Raw genomic sequence first — 12,317 nt, 5'->3', positions numbered from 1 at the left:
GATGGATAATCTTAAATTTCAAACTTTCTTCACTACAAATTTTTTTAAAAATTTATTAAACTGAACTTATTTATCCTCTATCTCCATTTGGTGATGTTTTAAAACATGATATTGACTTTCAAAACCTAATACAAAGAATTATAGGGCTTGAAGTATGACTTCAAGATAGAGAATCTGTCTAGTAATCATGAGTCCTTGAGTTTAAACCCCATTTACAAATGATTTCAGTCTTGTGCCATTAAGATACATTGCTTGGCAATGACTTTCAGTTGTGTGTGTGTGTGTGTGTGTGTGTGTGTGTGTATGTGTTTTCTAGCCTAGGACAATGTTAGACTTAAATTTAAAATACTAAAACATATATGTATGATTAGAAAATTCAGTATTCGTAAAATCAACATGAGTAGAATATAACAAATTTTGCAATAAAAATAATGGTTCAGGGCTGGAAATAGTGGTAAAGTGTTTGCCTCATATAGATGAAGCCCCAGGTTTGATTCCTCAGTACCACATATACAGAAAAAAGAAAAAAAAAACAGAAGTGGGACTCAAGTGGTAGAGTGCTAGCTAGCCTTGACCAAAAAGAAGCCTGGGATAACGCTCAGGCCCTGAGTTTAAGCCCCCGGACTGGCAAAAAACAAAACAAAATGAAGCAAAACAATATTGGTACATTGTACCATACGTAATTCTGAGAAGTATGTTAGATTTCATCTAATTGTGATACTGCATTTTATAAATCACTAAAAAGTTTTGCCATTTCTAGTAAATTGACTTGTACTTGGCAAATTATACCCAATTTTTCTATTACCTCTTTACATAGCAAACCACTATGGACATATAGAATGCATTTGAATTCATATTTAAAAAATAATTGGGGTTGATTTGTTGCTTTTAGTTGATAGGTTTTATTCCTGCCACAAGAAACCATGTCAGCACTTGTATTTAAGAATACACTTCCATGGATTGTGGATCAACTCCTGAATATTATCTCCATAACAATGGTTATTCAATGCTACTTATCCAGTAAACAGTACCATTGTATGATCTAGATAGTAAGTAAAGTATGGAAATATAATAATTTTATTTAGAGTAATGAAAGTAAATTTTAATTGAATTTTAATTTAACCATGTGCTAGAGTATATGTTGTGTTTCTTGACTTTTCCCAGAGCCATGCACATTTGGCCAAGCCAATATTTAGGTAGCAGTTTACAGAAAAAAATTCAAAAAATACTACTGGCAGTATGGTTGTTTTCTACAAACAAAAAATGAAGTGTGAATTTGTAAAGAATGGTGTCTTCCAAAGGGAAAGTAAAACTGTAAATAATGCAAATTGGCAAGATTATAGAATATAATGATTCCAAAGAATATTTTGAGTTGTAATTGGAAATCCTATGGAAGGAAATGGGTGATTCCATTTTATGTGTTGCTAAGTACTAAATATATCACTTGATAAAGAATCCATCTAACACTAGAAAAAATGTGTTTTAATGTTCTATTCACCTAAGGATATTATTATACATCATTGTGTATGATGTTGTAGTGGAGAACTAAGTTTCCATGGCTTAAAATGTATAGCAAAATATAAAGGGTATCTCAGAGAGAAGTTTGAGTTTCTGTTTGTATTGGTTTTATGAGCATTTTTATATGTTCAGAAATGAGAATGATAGTTGTGGGAAGACATGTCTTTAATATTTCAGTTATCCTTATAATGAGAAGCAATTAGAATAAAAATTAATAAATGCAATTCATAAACTACCTAGAAAAAGAAAACAGGTAATACAGGAATGAAACTAATAGTGAGAAATGTAGAAATAGAACATATCCTCTGTTGGGGATGGCTGTGCCTTTAAGAGGACAGTGGCTTTAACCCATCCCGCCTCCTTCCAGCTTCAACCGAAGAGAAGTCCCCGCCCCTGGGGGGCGAACACATGCGTGCCATTATGACAACGGAGCCCCCAGAGACCCTGCTCTTGGGAGGGTTGTGGTCTCTGCCCATAGAGGAAGTTCCATAACATCACTTGAGGAACAGCCCATGCAACCAATCATTAATATTCAATTAGTCCCTCCTCTTCCTGCCCACCATTACCATTATAACCCCCCACACACCCGATTAAAGCTTTCTGAGACTGGTGGACCATCCAGACCAACTCCCCGAAACTTCTTTTCCTGCATCGGCTCCGGGCACGTGAGGGGGACTGACGAGGAAGGGGATTTCGGCATTTCTCCTCAGCTTATCAAAGTCCACAAAGATACGCTTTACTCCTTCTACCAGTGGGAGGGATAGGGCTGAGTTTCTTTCATAGTTTGGGATTTGGGCATCTCCCTGGGAGAAACGGGGAGAGGGGGTCTAGAACCCCAACAGTCCTCCACTTAATATACGCATAAAAATGAACAAATTTGCTGGGCACCAGTAGCTCATAACTGTAATCCTAATTTCTCTGAAGAAAGAGATCAGGAATGTTTTAGAACAAGATCCACTTAGAAGAACACAAAAACAAATGAACAAAAAACAACAAAAAACAGGAAACAAAAACCATGTTGTTCAGTTTCCAATAGGGATTGTGGTGATTTGGTATCTGTCCACTCAGCTACATGGGAGGTAGGGTGTGATGCAGGCATAGCCCAGAGAAAAGTGAGAAACTATCTAAAAGGTAATCAGGCCAAGAGTGGCTTAGAGGCATAACTCAAGTGATAGTGTATCTGCCTAGCAAGCATAAAACTCTTTGTTCAAATCCCAACATCACACTAAACAGGCAATCCAATGAATAAATAAAGGAGTACATTTCACCTTCACAATAAACAGCATTTAGCTGCAATAGGTAATATTTTAAATTTGTAAAAATGCTTTCCCTTCAAATATAACTAAAAATGCAAAATATAATTTTGAAAATTTACCATGAGCAAAAATTAAACTATTGATAGATATGTATATATAATACAAATATTATATATGTTATGTGTATTTGCAGAAATGAGAATGAGTCTCCTTACACTTCTCAGGTAACAGAATGAATGAAAAGAAAAGTAGGCCACTGGGTTGTGTCAGCAAGAAAAGGTGCAATAAAAGCATCAACTTTCAGAAAAGACACTAAAGAGAAGATAAATTATCTGCAGGGAAGTTCCTCTTGAAATGATTTCCAGGGTGACTGAAATGGAGGCTTTTTTTTTTTTTTTTTTTTTTTTTTTAATGGAGAGTTCCTGACATGAACCCTCGGCTTGCACTTTCAGTTCAACTTTGAAATCATTTTTCTTTATGTGTTGGTTCATTCCACAGAAATGGATTTGCTTGGGAGGGTCTCCACCAGGTATAGATTACTCTAATGTTCAATGTCAAAAAGTCACCGAAGAAACTGAAGCAGGTAAGAGGAAAACAGCAGAAACTAAACCCCAATGGGCAGTGAAGCAGAGAAACAAGGCTGCTATCTTCTACAAAGAAAACTCAAAAGTAAGTTCAGAGGCAGAGTTAATTTTGTTTTAGACTTCATCTTCTAAACCAGAGGCCCTCATTACTAATAAAATTTCTTTGAGTTGTTCTCTGTCATATGTAAAGGATAGATTTTCACCAAAATCCATGGAAAGATTCTAGAATCCTTGGCGTGTGCTCGCTTCGGCAGCACATATACTAAAATTGGAATGATACAGAGAAGATTAGCATGGCACCTGCACAAGGATGACACGAAAATTCAGAAGCATTACATATTTTTAAAATTAGAGCTCAACTCAAACAGCCACCACAGAAAATCCTACAATACATGGAGACTAAACAACACACTGCTGAACCATCAGTGGGTCATTGAAGAAATTAAAACGGAAATTCAAATGTTTATGGAATTCAACCAAGGTGAGGACACAAAGTACCAGCTCCTTTGGGACACAGCAAAGGCAGTACTCAGAGGAAAAATTTATATCTCTGACTGCATATACCAACAATCTGGAGAAACAGTAACTCAACCATTTAAGGAAGCACCTTAATTTACTTGAAAGAGATCAACAAGCCAAACCCCAAATCAATAGATGGAAGCACAAATAATTAAAATCAAATCAGAATTAAATCAATTAGAGACTAAAAAAGCCATAGAAAGAATCAACAAAACAAAGAGTTGGTTCTTTGAAAAAAATCAACAAGCTAGACAGACCCCTAGCAAACCTGACCGAAAAATGAAGGCAGCACACTCAAATAAACAAGATAAGAGATGAATCAAGTAACATCATCAAAGAAACAACAAAAATTCAGACCATAATAAGGGACTATTTTGTAAACCTTTATGCTAACAAATTCGAGAACTTAGAAGGAATGGATGATTTTCTTGAAAAAATTCATATGCCCAAACTCAACCATGAAGATTTAAACATTCTAAACAGACCCATATCCAGTATTGAAATAGAAATGGCAATAAGTGATCTTCAATCCAAGAGAAGCCCAGATCCAGACGGATTCACAGCAGAATTCTTCAAGGCCTTCAAAACAGAACTCACACCAATATTTCTCAAACTCTTCAATAAAATTGAAAGAGAGCGTTCACTACCAGACACTTTCTATGAAGACAGTATAACCCTCATCCCAAAGCCAGGCAGGGACTCATCACAGAAAGAGGACTATAGACCAATTTCCCTGATGAACATGGACTCAAAAATTCTCAACATAATTCTGGCCATCAAAAATAATTCAGGTCATCAAAAAAATCATACGCCACGATCAAACTGGATTCATCTCAGGGATGCAAAGTTGGTTCAATATATGCAAGTCAATTAATGTAATTCACCACATCAACCAGAGCAAGGTAAAGAACCACATGGTTATATCACTCAATGCGGAGAAAGCATTTGATAAAATCCAGCACCCATTTATGCTAAAAGCCCTGGAAAAATTGGGATTCCAGGGAACATTCCTGAATATAATAAAGGCAGTTTATAACAAACCAACAGCAAGCATAACTCTAAATGGTGAAAAACTAAAGCCATTCCCTTTAAAGTCAGGAACAAGACAGGGATGTCCATTCTCTCCTCTTCCTTTCAACATAGTATTAGAATTCCTGGCTAGAGCAATTAGGCAAGAAGAAAATGTAAAGGGGATCCAAATAGGAAAAGATGTAGTTAAACTTTCTCACTTTGCAGATGACTTCATCCTATACATAAGGAATGCCATAGACTCAACCCCCAAGCTACTAGAGCTGATACAAATCTTTGGCAAAGTTGCAAGATATAAAATAAACCCTCAAAAATCAATGGCCTTTCTCTATGCTAATGACCCAAAGACAGAGGCAGAAATAAGGAAAACAACTCCTTTGCAATCGCCTCAAAAAACATAAAGTACCTAGGAATAACCTTAACCAAAGAAGTGAAAGACCTCTACAATGAGAACTTTAAAAACATAAAAAATGAAATTAAGGCAGAAATAAAGAAATGGAAAAACCACCCATGCTCCTGGATTGGGAGGATTCATATAATCAAAATGGCAATATTGCCAAAGGCTATCTACAAATTCAATGCAATACCCATTAATATCCCGACACCATTCTATAATGAAATAGAGGAAGCAATCCAGAAATTCATATGGAACAATAAAAGACCTAGAATAGCAAAAACAATCCCAAGCAGAAAGAACGGTGCTGGAGGAATTACAATACCTCATCTCAAGTTGTATTATAAAGCTATCTTAGTAAAACCAACTTGCTATTGGCACCGGAACAGGCCTGAAGACCAATGGAACAGAATTGAAGACTTAGAAATGAACCCACAGAACTATGCCTACTTAATCTTTGATAAAGGAGCTAAAACAATAGTCTGGAAGAAAGATAACATCTTTAACAAATGGTGCTGGCAAACCTGGTTTAACAAATGCAACAAACTAAAACAAGATCCTTATATATCACCTTGCACCAAAATCAATTCCAAATGGATCAAAGATCTAGAAATCAAAACAGACACCATGAAAACACTAATCGAAGAAGTAGGAGAAACACTTGGGCTCCTTGGCACAGGACAGAACTTTCTTGACAAAGCCCCAGAAAGGCTAAAAATCAAAGAAAGGTTAGACAAATGGGACTGCATCAAACTGCAGAGCTTCTGCAGGGCAAAGGACATAGCTTGCAAGATAAACAGAAAACCCACAGATTGGGAGAAGATCTTTACTGGCCATTCAACGGACAAAGGCCTCATCTCTAAAATATATGCAGAACTAAAAATAATTCCTTCCTCCAAAACAAAACCGCAAAGAACCAATAGCCCCCTCATCAAGTGGGCTAAAGACTTACAAAGAGACTTCTCTGATGAGGAAATGAGAATGGCCAAGAGACATATGAAAAAGTGCTCTACATCACTGCCCATAAAAGAAATGCAAATCAAAACAACTTTGAGATTCCATCTCACCTCAGTAAGAATGTCCTATATCAAGAAAACTAAGAATAACTATTGTTGGAGGGGATGTGGCCAAAAGAGATTCCTACTCCATTGATGGTGGGAATGTAAACTGGTTCAGCCACTCTGGCAAGCATATGGAGATTCCTCAGAAGACTAAACATAGAACTCCCCTATGACCCAGCAGCCCCACTTTTGGTTATCTATCCAAAAGACCACACACATAATCACACTAAAACCAGCAGCACAACAATGTTCATTGCAGCTGAATTTTTCATAGCTAGAATCTGGAACTAACTCAGATGCCCCTCAGTAGAAGAATGGATCAGGAAAATGTGGTACATATACACAATGGAATTTTATGCCTCTATCAGAATTAATGACATTGCTCCATTTGTAAGGAAATGGAAGGACTTGGAAAAAGTTATACTAAGTGAAGTGAACCAGACCCAAAGAAACATGGACACAATGGTCTCCCTTATAGGGAATAATTAACACAGGTTTAGGCAAGTCACAGCAGAGGATCACAGGAGCCCAATAGTTATACCCTTACAAACACATAAGATAATGCTAAGTGAAATGACCTCCATGTTATGGAAAAGATAGTTATATCACAGTTGTAACTACTTTCAACGTGCCATGTGTAAAGGTAGCCTTTATTATTGATGTTCTTCTTGTATCACCATCCTGTGGTTATACCTATACTTTCTCTGTATCTTATGTGAGTATATTAGAAATCGGGTATACTGGTATTAGAACTAGGAAATTGGAAGGGAATACCAAAACCGAGAGACATGGGGTAAAAAAAGACAAACAACTACAAAAGCAATACTTGCAAAACGTTTGTTGTAAATGAACTGAACAACTCACGGGGCGGGGGGAGAGGATAAGGGGAGGGGGGAGAGGGGGAATGAGGGACGAGGTAACAAACAGTACAAGAAATGTATCCAATGCCTAATGTATGCAACTGTAACCTCTCTGTAATTTAGTTTGATAATAATATATATATAAAATATCAAAATAATAATAATAGACTCCTTGGCCTGCACAAGGTTGACCAAACTCTTAGTAATTTTGTGCTATTCGTAGTATGTCCAGTATCATTGATTGGCCTGGAATCTTGTGGAAAGGTAACTTTTAGAGTATACTGGTGGAAGTAGGTCACTTCAGTCTGCCTATTTTCTTAGTATAAAAAAGCAAAATATTTTGAATATTTAACTGAGTATTTTTCCAGTTTTTATTCTGAACAAATTTATCTGTTATATAAATCTGAGATATTTTGAATACTTGCAATATCTCTCATCCAAGTTGTAATGTTTAATTTTTGAAATAAATGAAAAATCCAAAATGTAATATATGTCTTCGTGTTGGTTTTAAGTGATCTTTTGAAAGTTAAAAGAAGATACATTTTTATCGTTGCATCCATTCATTGAGTTGTTCATAGGAGTGGAACATTTTATTATTTCATCACTGAGCCTCAGAGAGTTATTATTTTTAGCTCTGACACTCTATTATTTGTTTTTTTATTAGTTAGATCTCACAGCAATATCCATCTTTTGAAAAATAAAAATAAGGCATGCTTTTTATCTAGTAGGCACTGCTCCATGTCAGGATGTATTACATATGGTATTATTCTAAAACTTAGGACCTAGAGAGTTAATGTTACTATCCCAAGATTCAACTTGTTTCACTTTACTTTATTCAGTGTATTTTCACATATATTTTAAAATGTATATTGAGTAAAAATTATAATTCATTCTGTGTGTTATCTACCATGAGCAGTGTGGCATTCTCGGTCATTTTCAAGATAATTTCTAGTATATGTACTGCTAATACTCCCTATGTATACCTCAACCCTCTACTTTTCTCACTATGGGAATCAAACTATCATATACAGCCTTAGGCCCACTTTTACCTAGCAATTTTCTGACTTTCAAAGTATGCATTGTCTCTTAGCAGGTCAGAAGTCCTAGCCAATTAATGATGCTAGAGAATAGAACTCCAGAACTGACAAAAGTTGTACAAAAATACATGCTGTTTACACTTATGACAGCTCAGGTGGGATGACTTTAAAGCTTGTTCTACCTCCCCATTTCTACCAGCATGATAATATGTTAATAGCCTGAAGTAGTACCTTGCTTGGTAACCCGCGTTTTACCTGCTTTCTTCCCATCTATCTCACTTCCCTACTGTCCTAGTGGTGTTTCCTGCAATCAACACTCAAAGGACTTTCACTTTTACCTAGCCTTGTCCTACAATCCACTTTTAGATAAAATTAACTGAATATGTATTTAGAAACCCCATAATCTCAAATCCGCATTGTATATTATATAAATATTACAGTATATGAGCAGAAAAGCTTCTGGAAGAATTTATATTTTCACTACCAATATCAGTGTATAGTATTCCGATTAGTTCACATCTTGAACCAAAATTTCTAAATTCCTGCCAAACTGTTTTGTGAAAATAGGATCTTACTGTGATTTTTTTCACTTTGTTAAATTGTTGGTGGGAGATAAACATCTTCCTTCATCTTCAAACACTAGTCTTGTGTCTACATTCAAGTAAATGCCTGTTTAAACTTTTTTTGCTTACTTTACTTTTAAGCCTTGCTGCTTGTCTTGCTCTTATAGCTAGTTATAGATGTTTAAACAGTCTAATACATTAATCATTAGTTGGTTAACATGTGCTACAAATACCTTCTACCTGCACTTGTACCTTGTCTTTTTGCAGAAGTTTGAAAAAATGAGTATTTTCCGGGCACCAGTGGCACATGCTTGTAATCCTAGCTACTCAGGAGTTGAAAGAGTTCGGTGACAGTACCAAGGCCCAGAGTTCAAACTCAATGACAGATAAAAACTAAATTGAGTTCTTAATTTTATGTAGTAAGCACTATGGATACTTTATTTTCTGGGTTTTACCTTTTGTTTTGATTAAGTAATCTTCTGCTCTTCATAAATTAAAAAAATCCTATAAATATCCTATAATATTCTTTCCTAGTAGTCTTAAGGTTTTACCATTTCACTCTGTTATTAAATCCAGAAATGGATTGTTTATTTTCATAAGAACTAATTTTTAGGGTAATAATTATAAATGTATTTTTCCTTTCCATCCATAACTGCTTGTAGTCAGAATTTGTTTATCATTCTCTCATCTTTTCTATTTTTAAATAATATTACATTTTAAAACTAGGATAAGTTAAACTAAAATGGTATAAATACATATAAACAGTTGCACCAACACATTTATATATTCACTTTTAGGTAACATTTTTAAGACTCCTATATCTTCTCTTCTCCTTCAAGTGTGAATCATAGTTGAGTAGAGTGGAGGCTTCTGTATAAGCAGTGGAGAAGGGAATATCTGGTACTTCTATTTTCATGTGTACAATACTCACGTGTTTGCATTCTCCTGATTGATGATAGGTCACTATGGCATGTTATAACTGCCTGTAAGTAATATCGTGGTGGTACTCACATCTGGAGACTATCAACATTTACTTCTGGTTGCAATGAAATGACATGATTGGTCCGTTTATTATGACAATGTCCATTTTCTTGCTCATAGAGAACCCTTGCCTAACTATTTCTCCCTTGAGCATGAGAGTACCAACAGATTACTTGCATGAACCAAGCAGAATGAGGTCATGCGATAGCATACATCAGTCCATCCATAAACACCTCTATCTTCTATTGTTTTATGATTCATACCCATGATTGCCTGTGGCTACCCTCCATCAAGGTCTCTTCTCAAGTCACCAGACTAAAAGATGATTTATACATAAGTCAATAGACAAGTAAGTAGATAGATAGATGTTAGCAATATTAGGAAACCTTCCTGATATCAGCTTTATTTCTAAACTAAATAATTTGGAGGCCTCTAAAATGCAGACCAGAGGTTGCATAGAGCATACAGCTCTTGGCTTTCTTTATCTAATTCAGTCTCACTCCATACTTCAGAGGACTAATGGAGGAGCTTACCACAATCCATGTTGATAGTGTTTCTTCTACACTCTAGTCTGAGTCAACTCTGCAATTAATTTCTTATTTTGTTTTGAAATTTTCTACCCTTACTAGTTTCAGTGCACAGTTGGAGACAGAATATTCTCCACAACAGAAGTGTAGCTCTCATTCAAAAATATTATTTACCTTAGGTAAGGTTTTTATAATGTTTAACAAGAGTCTTTGTGATTTCAACTGTCCATTATTTCCAAAAGAACCCTATCCCTAAAGTGGAAGAAGCACAATAACAATGCCTTTCTGTGTGCCCTTCAAATGTGGTTTTCAGATTTGTCAAATAAAAAAATTACAGGATGTTTTCAACTCAAAAATAAAGATTTCTCTCATCATTGTCCTTCAGATTTTGAAATATTTTGTAATGTTTAAACTCTTTTGACGACTTTAAAGGATAGTTTGACTTAATGGAAGGAAAGATCCATGGTCCTCATCTGCTTCTGATATTATGTAACTATGATATATTTGCAGGTTCCTTTCTTGTCTTTGATTGAGTTTCTTCACCATTAATTCGAAGGGATTATAACTAGATGGCATATAAGGTCTTATGAAAGTTTTAAATTTATGATTTTTCTTACCATTGGAAATTTCATAGTATACTGAATATAGGAAATTTTTGACAAGATATACTTTGCAAAACATGGTTTAAACCAAGGTTCAGTGAAAGCACATGGAACTTGACACCCACCTACCCAACTGTCTCTTTCATTGCCATCAAATAGCCACTTCCTGGTCCATTGTCTCCTTGGACCAGTCCAAACTTTTGGACTGCCTTGACTGAAATGACTAATTGTACCTTCTCATGTTCATTTTCTGAAATCCCCCAAAGCAATGTGATAAAGAGTATATTTAATAATACAAAGGAATACCTTATCAGGCACATTTAGAAAATTGACACTAATTGGCACTTCTCTAGAGATCTGGAAAAGTGTTAATGGTCTTACATTTTTTACTGTTTTGATGAAATCTACAAGCATTTCTAAAGGTCTTTTATGAAATCAAATATATTCTAAAAACTTTTCACAAAATTCTGTAATGTTATTTAAACCCATCATCTTTTATGTTTTAAAACACAAAATTAAAAAAAAATCTATATAAGGCATTTTAAAGAAAGCAAGAGGATGATATGTGAGAAACTTAATTTGTGTTAAGTGCCAGCACCTGAGCCTTTCACACAATTAAACCTGTGAAGAGCTGTTGAGTTATAATGTCATTCTATGTCCCCATGTCCTACTAAGATGTCTATTTTGTAAAATCATACACTGGTGAATCGAAGACCTAATATTTGAAAGTTGGAAAAAGAAGAGAAGTAGTATTTTACAGCTTTTACTTGCTATCAATTATATTTGCATGAATCTGCTGGCATTTCAGAATATGATGCGTCAGGTCAGCACTTGTCAGGTGAGTAAACTGTTCCCACTGTGCAAATTAGAGTTTCTGAAGCGAGCCTCTCTGCCAGTCCATTGGGGCATCATTTAGCACACTGAAGTGGCAGTTTTTTAAATAGTGCCCCTGTGGTCTGAAGGGAAGAACATTTCTCTTAAACGTCACAGAATATTTCCTGTAACTAGAGGAAATTTATGCTAAGAGTTGGCTCATTCTAGTTACTTCTATCAAATAGATCAAATTATCAATTAAGTACCTCAGTAATTATTTTCTGTAAATTGTAATTAATTATGTAAACTCTTTGTAAAGGTAAGTTCTGTTAATGCCTTTAAATTTTTTATTGTGCAGTTAATTAGGATACTAAGTCAATGTTGAGTAATTTGTTAACTTTCTAAAAAGAGAATTATTCACAAAAAATGAATTATGACATCATTCTAATTGAAAATTAATAAGTAATTTCTCAATTACATTTCAAATGTTACATATGAAGGCTGCTGTAAGATTATATCTTGAAAGAATGCATTGTCTAGGAAAAAAATTACTAATTAGACTACAGTGAAAGA

The 12,317-nt window shown here is 35.1% G+C and overlaps 1 non-coding gene across 1 annotated transcript; it reads left to right on the top strand.

Annotated features, from left to right (window-relative positions):
* Positions 1–3,596: 3,596 nt before the first annotated feature.
* On the top strand, positions 3,597–3,702 carry LOC125355863. The gene has a single exon (XR_007211784.1). It is a non-coding gene; the product is annotated as a U6 spliceosomal RNA (small nuclear RNA).
* Positions 3,703–12,317: the final 8,615 nt, after the last annotated feature.

Source organism: Perognathus longimembris, chromosome 7 (genome assembly GCF_023159225.1).
Source record: "Perognathus longimembris pacificus isolate PPM17 chromosome 7, ASM2315922v1, whole genome shotgun sequence".
NCBI lineage: Eukaryota > Metazoa > Chordata > Mammalia > Rodentia > Heteromyidae > Perognathus > Perognathus longimembris.
The sequence above is the reverse complement of the archived record's forward strand: the minus strand, read 5'-3'. Positions and strand labels throughout refer to the sequence as shown.